Raw genomic sequence first — 7,560 nt, forward strand, 5'->3', positions numbered from 1 at the left:
AGCCCTGCCACCTCCCGATGATGTTCGGAGAGGTGGGGAAAATGAGCCCAATCAATATTGAGGCTCATCCTCACGTACACACGCAGAGATGCGGGTCGTGGGAAGGATTTCAAGTGCTACCAAGTGTAGGCGGGCACGTCGTAATGCGGCCACGCTCTACTTAGACACACACCCTAGCACAGCGAGGAAGCGGTTAAACCTGCTTCTCTTGCGTGCAGTGAGGTAGTTGTGGTGGGCGCGCAAGCGACCTCACCCAACACACTAAGTACTCTGGTTAAGTGTCGTCACGGGAGCGGTAATCCGTCTCCTCGTGCGCACTTACCAAGTAGGAAGTAGTTTTCAGACTGATTTATATTTAATAGAATTAAATACAAATACCTATTTTTACCAATTAAAATGTTATCTCTATAGATAACATTTAATATGTATTGCGAGCGTATCTTTCTAGATGCCTCGCGTAACTGATGACGCTAGCCGTCATCATGGATGACGCTGGGCGTCATCCCTCCTGATGTGAATGCACCCATGTGCATCACATACACGAGGGTTGGTCAGAAATGTGCACCACACCCGAGTGCTGGGTCTAATTACTATTATTTAGTAATTGACCATCCCTTAAGTACACCAAGTGTACTTAACGGGGACTGTGTAACATTAGGGCATCTTTAGTCCGTTACACCCCGTTACAGTGTGTGGGTGTAGTGCGAGGCAGCTTTAGAAGCACTCGCCTACACCTTAGAAGGAAATTTCACCCTCATGACCGTGCACAATTAAGCGTCCAGGATGTATTTGACGGCACAGATGAAATTCATTCGTTAAATGTTTTAGAGCTTATTAAGTGGAGGTATAGGATACCCTGAATTAATTAAGGTCGGGCCCTCGTGATGACCATTTTTTGTGTTTGGTACATTACAGTCATTTAGCTTTTCATTGCAATCTAACGACCCGAAAATGTCCGTTCAACGCATCCGTTGCTGCTGTGTGGGCCATCTGTGTCAGATGCCTCCACGAGCGGGTGCCGATTATGTTTTTCTGATCTCCAGCCCCATGGGTTCCAACGTCCCTGCTTGGTTGTCTCGCCAATGTCCTTACTCCTCAATCATTAAGAACGTTGTCAATTTCCATACTGGAGGCAATCGGGGTGCCGTGTCTCTCTTGAGTTAGACGCTTTCCTTCGTATAATATCGCTGGATTCGTTAGTATATCAGCCATTCTGTTAAATTGTCGCAAGTGATGGGACTACGTGGCAATTTGGATTCGATGCGCTAATTGTAATGCATTGACGGTAGTTGCCTTTTCAATGTTGCGCTTAGGGCAGCGCCTGCCTCTGATATTCAGATTACTGTCGCCGACAACATGGATAGCGTCAAGCTTGTTATCTGTGGCCTTCCGAAGTCCGAAGAGCAGTCTCTTGTATTCGGCAACGTTGTGTGTGGTAAGTGCTCATGCAAGTGACACACTTGCCATCTAGTAAATAGTAGGCTCTGTTACAGTATCAGGCCACGACACAATGACAGACTCAGCACCTCCTGGTCCAGGATTACCACGTGCGCCTCTATTTAAGAAGAGGATGTAAGTTGCCTTTGCTATGACCCTTGTCGGTGTTGTCAAGGACCCCTTTGTCGGGTCTGTTAGTGCCATGTGAGCAACATTAACTGCAGCCCGAGTGTAACGGAGTGTATCGTTACATGAAATTAACACTTAAAGGTTGTTAATTAATATATTATCTAAAAGGTAGATAATATTTGGAAAATATTACTTGTTATAGTAATATTCCAAATTCTTATCCATAAATAGGTATAGGCCATTATGTCTATTTATTCCGCAGACTCATCAGCTGTAGAAGTAAACAAAAGAGAGAGACAGATACGATAAGAATTCAATTGCATGTTTAGTATTAGTTTATAATTAAGGTAGGGTTAACAGATAGAAAGAAGATATACTTAATTATATTAATACAGTTTTCATCTTACCCTCTTAAGTTAACTTGTCTTAAGAGAAGTCATCCTCTATACGTACAGTGTGCGTCACCTAACGAAAGGCACCACTCACAACTGAAGCAGTGTGAAGTGGACTTGTACTGAAACAGTACAAGTCGCAGTGCCCCGTTACACCGAGCGTAGTTGTATCTAGCATTTGATCACACATTGAGAGCCTGCTGTGGCGGATGCGCCCCTATATCGAAGCGCTATTCACGCTGTTCGGCAGCGTATTGTATTATCTTTACTGCGTAACCGACAAGTTTAAATTGCTAGAAGGGTGTGTACTACACCTAGCATCTCTCCTTTGGTAGCAAGTCATACAAGGTCATGATACAGTCCCACCACCCGGCCGGTACCATTAAGAGCTGCATACATAAAACCGTTGAATCACTCCAGTTAATTCACAGCCTCATAGCTTGTCACGGCGCAAGAAAAGTTTTCCACATCGTCGGCACCGCTGGACACGCCCAGCACGTGTGTGCGATCGATAGGTGTATTACCTGGCATTCGGAAAGTGAGCACCGAGTGATGGGTCTTTCTGTGTCCTACGTGCTAACAGCTCGTATTTTCAGCCTAAAAACGAGATATGTGGCCCAAACTGTTCCTCCTCTATCAGAAAGATGTCTTTCCAGCGTCTCTTCCCGCACAGAGTTGAGAAATACTGTCGTAAAGAAGAGGATATGAATTAGGTCTCCTCCCTCCGTCGTTTCACATACTGTCTCTGTTCTGGCTAGCCTAGGTGAATTTGAATTTGGATAGCTCAAAGCAAAGCACGAGATTAGCCCTTTCATAATTAAATTCATCGAAGCTATCGATTATCTCAAAAATGTTTAATGCCTTTTTCTAAGATTCGTCATTTGTCATCGACAGACTGAGGACCAAGCTCGCTCCCATCCCGAAATAAATCGACCATAGCACGAGCCGTTAAGAGTTGCAACACGAAAATCTTTACGTTTATCGGTGGACAAGGCATGGTAACTAATTTAGGCCGATAACGTATCCTTCATCATCGTAAGGTGGGACACTATATTGCAATTGCTAGCTACTACGTGCCTATTGGGAAAAAGGAGGATGGACAATCTCGAAAATCGACGAGGTTTTTATACTTTCCAGCCAAGGTATGAACGGCTTGAAAAACTGAGCCTTTCCGATTGGTGAAGTTCAAGTCCACCTTTTGACGTTCAAATTCGCCTTGATGCACGTAAATTCTTATTTAATAATGGATACTTAAAAGTCAGTATAAGCCCTTCAGTAAGTTGTGCTTTGGTTGCCGAAACCCAATTTTGCGACACACGCTTTCACTAATTTTGAGTACTATACAGTTTAAAGCCGCTCCTATATGCATATCATGGGATTTATATTTAATCGAACATTCTCGGACAAGAGTATTGTAACGGGGTGTCCTGTTACATAAATATTATTTCCTATAAAAGCAATAATAATATTATCTCCTATGAAAGGAAACATTAAAGATGTATGAAAGTATTATCGTGTATTGATTTCGTGCTTGACATTCCCAACATTAACCAAATTCGGTAAAATTGAAGAAACGCGATGATAATTCTGTTGAGTAGTTGATTCAAGCTTGACTTAACCTCGGTAATCGCCATACGACACGATTGTTCGGTGCGCAAGTAGCGCCATACATAGTTTGTTATTCATAAAAAATATTCAGTAGTAACTAGAAGATCGTTACGCAGGAACTTTAAAATTAATAAGGCACCTGTAATGGGGCACACATCGGCTAAAGAACCGCTGTTCTGGTAATTTTCTTTATGGGTAAAATACCCTTTTATCCTATTCTAAAATAGTCAAATACTCGAAAGCCCATTTATTATGGATAGCTAATGCTGTCGGCGCCAGATATAAATCTGGCGGCCGAGCTCTGTTTGTAAATTAGCTAGGGCAAGGTTTAAGATTTCAATAATTAAATAAAGTACGGTTCTCATTTTGATCTTAAAGCGTAAGTGCCTTCCTAAGGCTTGCGCAGTGATCTGTAAGAGAAAGAAGACTTTTTAAAGTATATCCTCTTGGGCACTAGTTGCCACTTGGTTCAACGAACCCCTGAATCCCTTATTAGAATTCCTTAAGCCTTAATAGCTTGTACAACTTTCTGAGCTGTTAAACCCATTAGTTTAATTAATTAAGTGACTCTCTGAGTCTGAAAATCTTCCTCTGACTTTAGGAGCGAGGTAGCTCCGCAACACCTGGTAGCACTCGTAGTCAATCTACGCCTGAGTCTTTACAAGACTAATCTCTCACGAAAATGGAAGAGGTTCCAGAATTGTCAGAAGCGCAACGCGCCGCCTATGACAAGCTCAAAACGTTACTTGGGCTTGAGCACGTGGAATTCATTGTCTCCCAGGGACCAGAGGTCCTGTCTGCAAGGCTTGAAGCCTTCACGCAATATGAATCCTCCCTGATCGGCCAGGTAAATGATCACCTTGGCAACCCGGCACATATCTGTACTTGATTTAGAGCCGAAGGCTCGCCCTCTAGCTGTCAATGCAAAGACATTTGAGGAAAAAAAGGGAGAAAATCTCCCTTTTTGGATTAAGCATATGGAGATGTCGAAGCAGTGTGAAGTGGACTTGTACTGAAACAGTACAAGTCGCAGTGCCCCGTTACATCAAGCGACGAACATGTGGTAAGTGTGGTCAGGTTGACCACAATAAGCGCGGGTGTCAATCTATTGGGATATAGAAAGAAAAAGAAAAGTCAGCAAAGCTGTAGGCGGGCACGTCGTAATGCGGCCACGCTCTACTTAGACACACATCCTAGCACAGCGTGGAAGCGACATAACCTGCTTCTCTTACGTGTAGAGAGGTAGTTGCGGTGGGCGCGTTAGCGACCTTACCCAACGCACTAAGAACTCTGGTTAAGTGTCGTCACGGGAGCGGTAATCCGGCTTCTCGTGCGCACTTACCAAGTAGGAAGTAGTTTTCAGACTACTTTATGTTTAATCGTATTAAAAACATTTTTTTACCAATCAAAATGTCATCTATAGATAACACTTAATATGTATGCGAGCGTATCTTTCTAGATGCCTCGCGTAACGGATGACGCTAGCCGTCATCCCTCCTAATGTAAATGCACCCATGTGCGTCTTATACACAAGGTTGGTCACAAATGTGCACCACACCCGAGTGCTGGGTCTAATTAGGTGTAAAGCTCGAAAGGGCACCAACGCCGACCTATGCCAGAAATCTGGTACGGTGCGGGAAAATGTCGATACCCAGTAGGTGCGGGTCGCCCTACTGGGGAAGACCTAGACTCTGTTGAACCTCTATGAGGTGAGATTAAACAACCAAGCCCCAATAAGCTCGGTGCGTACTAACACGGGGCGAGAGTACAAGCCTGGCTTGCTAGTCTCTTAAGCGATTGTGTTGGGCCTTGATAAGTTGTGGTCAATTTAATCGACTCAGGAGCGTCTTGCAATAATGCTCGACGCCTTCCCTTGAGTAAGTCAGCAATACGTTGAAGCGCTTAACGCGCATAATAGTGATACAATCACTGTTCGCTTAGCGACCGGGACTTGTGTCACTAACACCAAGTTCAGTTGAACTTAGGTATAAAGTTTCCGAACTTCGACAGTATGGAACGCTGTCTCGTCCTTGAATTGGACTCGAGACATGATCTCATCCTTAATATTACCTGGCTTGAGCACCATGAGCCATGGATCGATTGGAGGTCTAAGACCCATTGGCGCCACGTGCAATGTTCCTAGCAAAAATCTGAGGAGTTATGAACCCACCTTTGCTAGGCAACAAAAGCGCTATTGGCGCGGATCATTAATAAGTCTGTCAGTGTTTGAGACATTGGAATGTCTGAGTTAATAAACTCTAATGTTAAAAATATTAATTCTGAGCCCGACTCAGCAGAAATTAGCGGAACGGCACGTACTCCGTCGAGTGACACTCGTTATAATAACGAATCACTAAATGCTGAAAGCATTGTTGGCCTAAGGCCGAATCATCAAGGGTGCAATATCCCTGAGATACGTGGAGTGGCACGTCTAAGTTCACCGAGTGGGGTCGGCCGAGGTGGCACCATACTGAGTGTCAATAGTGACACTATTGGTGGTTCGCCAGAGCATTTTGGGTCAAACCCTCCTAATGCACGTGAAGCAACACGTAAACGTTCGCTGGATAAGGAAGTTGAGTTACCTAACTCCTTGTCGGATGCAAACTAGACACCAATACGGCTGGAAAACCCGGGGACGTGAATGTCCCGGCCTCAAAGAAGCGGATTGTCTTACTCTACGACAGGGGAGACGCGAAGCGTTTTTACCCTCACAAAGTGATACAAGTGAACAGTTACACACGCTTGTAAAAGGTATAACCAATAACATTGAGAGAGAAGCTAGCCTTGCAGTCCCTTCGTTACATGCTCTTTTGGAGCTAGACAGAATGTCTATTGATGAGTGTGGCCGCGCCTTAAAGGCTGGCAACTTATCTGAGATGGTGGTCATTCGACCAACGATTGAGTGAAACCTCATCGTCACTTCTAGACGAAGCTGTCCTGGTGACACAAAAGCTGCACTTAGTGTGCGGAGTGGGTCATCGATCCTTAAAGATCCTACGGATCCATTTTAATTCCTTAATTAAGGAATTCCAAGATGTGGTATGTAATGATCCACCATCTGTTTTATCTCCGGATAGAGGTGTTTGTCATGAAATTGACTTGGTTCCGGGAACCAAATACTGTGTCTCACGACGGTGGCCTTTACCAAGGGAGCAGTCTGACGTCATTGACAATTTCTTCCGTGCTAAGCACGGTACGAGAGAGCAAATCTCCTCATTCGACACCGACATTTTGTGTCAAAAAGCCAAACGGGTTGTACATGCTTAATATAAGCTTCATGCTGCCACAATACCAGCCCAAACCCCCATTCCTAGAACGGATGTTCTTCCGAAACATATGGTGGGATGTGCAATGCACAGTGCACTTCAATTAATCGATGGTTACTACCAACTGCTCATGTGAGCAAGCGATATTCCGCTTACAGCGGTTAGCACCCCAAGCGGTATTCTATGGGAGTGGTTGGTTATGCCAAAAGTGTAACGGGGCACTACGACTTGTACTGCTTCAGTACAAGTCCACTTCGCACTGCTTCAGTTGCGAGTGGTGCCTTACGTTATTTCACGTACACTAGTACGTACAGAGGAAGACTTCTCTTTAAGGTAACTAGCTTAAAGAGGGTAAAATGAAAACTGTATTAATATAATTAAGTATCTCTTCACTTTATCATGTAAAGGCTAACTTAATTATAAACTAGTACGAAACATGCAATAGAATTCTTATCTTATCTGTCTCTCTTTTATTTACATCTACAGCTGATTAGTCTGCGGAATGAATAGATAAAATGGTCTATACCTATTTATGGATAAGAATTCTGAACGTTACTATTTAAAATAGTATCCTCCAAATATTATCTTACTTTTAGATAATATTTTAATTAGCAACCTTTAAGTGTTAATTTCATGTAACGATACACCCCGTTACATCACCCCTCCCTTAAACGACAATCACTCTGACTGTCATTGGATGGAGTGGTCACTATGTGACCACTTAATTT

This window comes from Bremia lactucae, linkage group LG6 (assembly GCF_004359215.1).
Source record: "Bremia lactucae strain SF5 linkage group LG6, whole genome shotgun sequence".
Lineage (NCBI taxonomy): Eukaryota > Oomycota > Peronosporomycetes > Peronosporales > Peronosporaceae > Bremia > Bremia lactucae.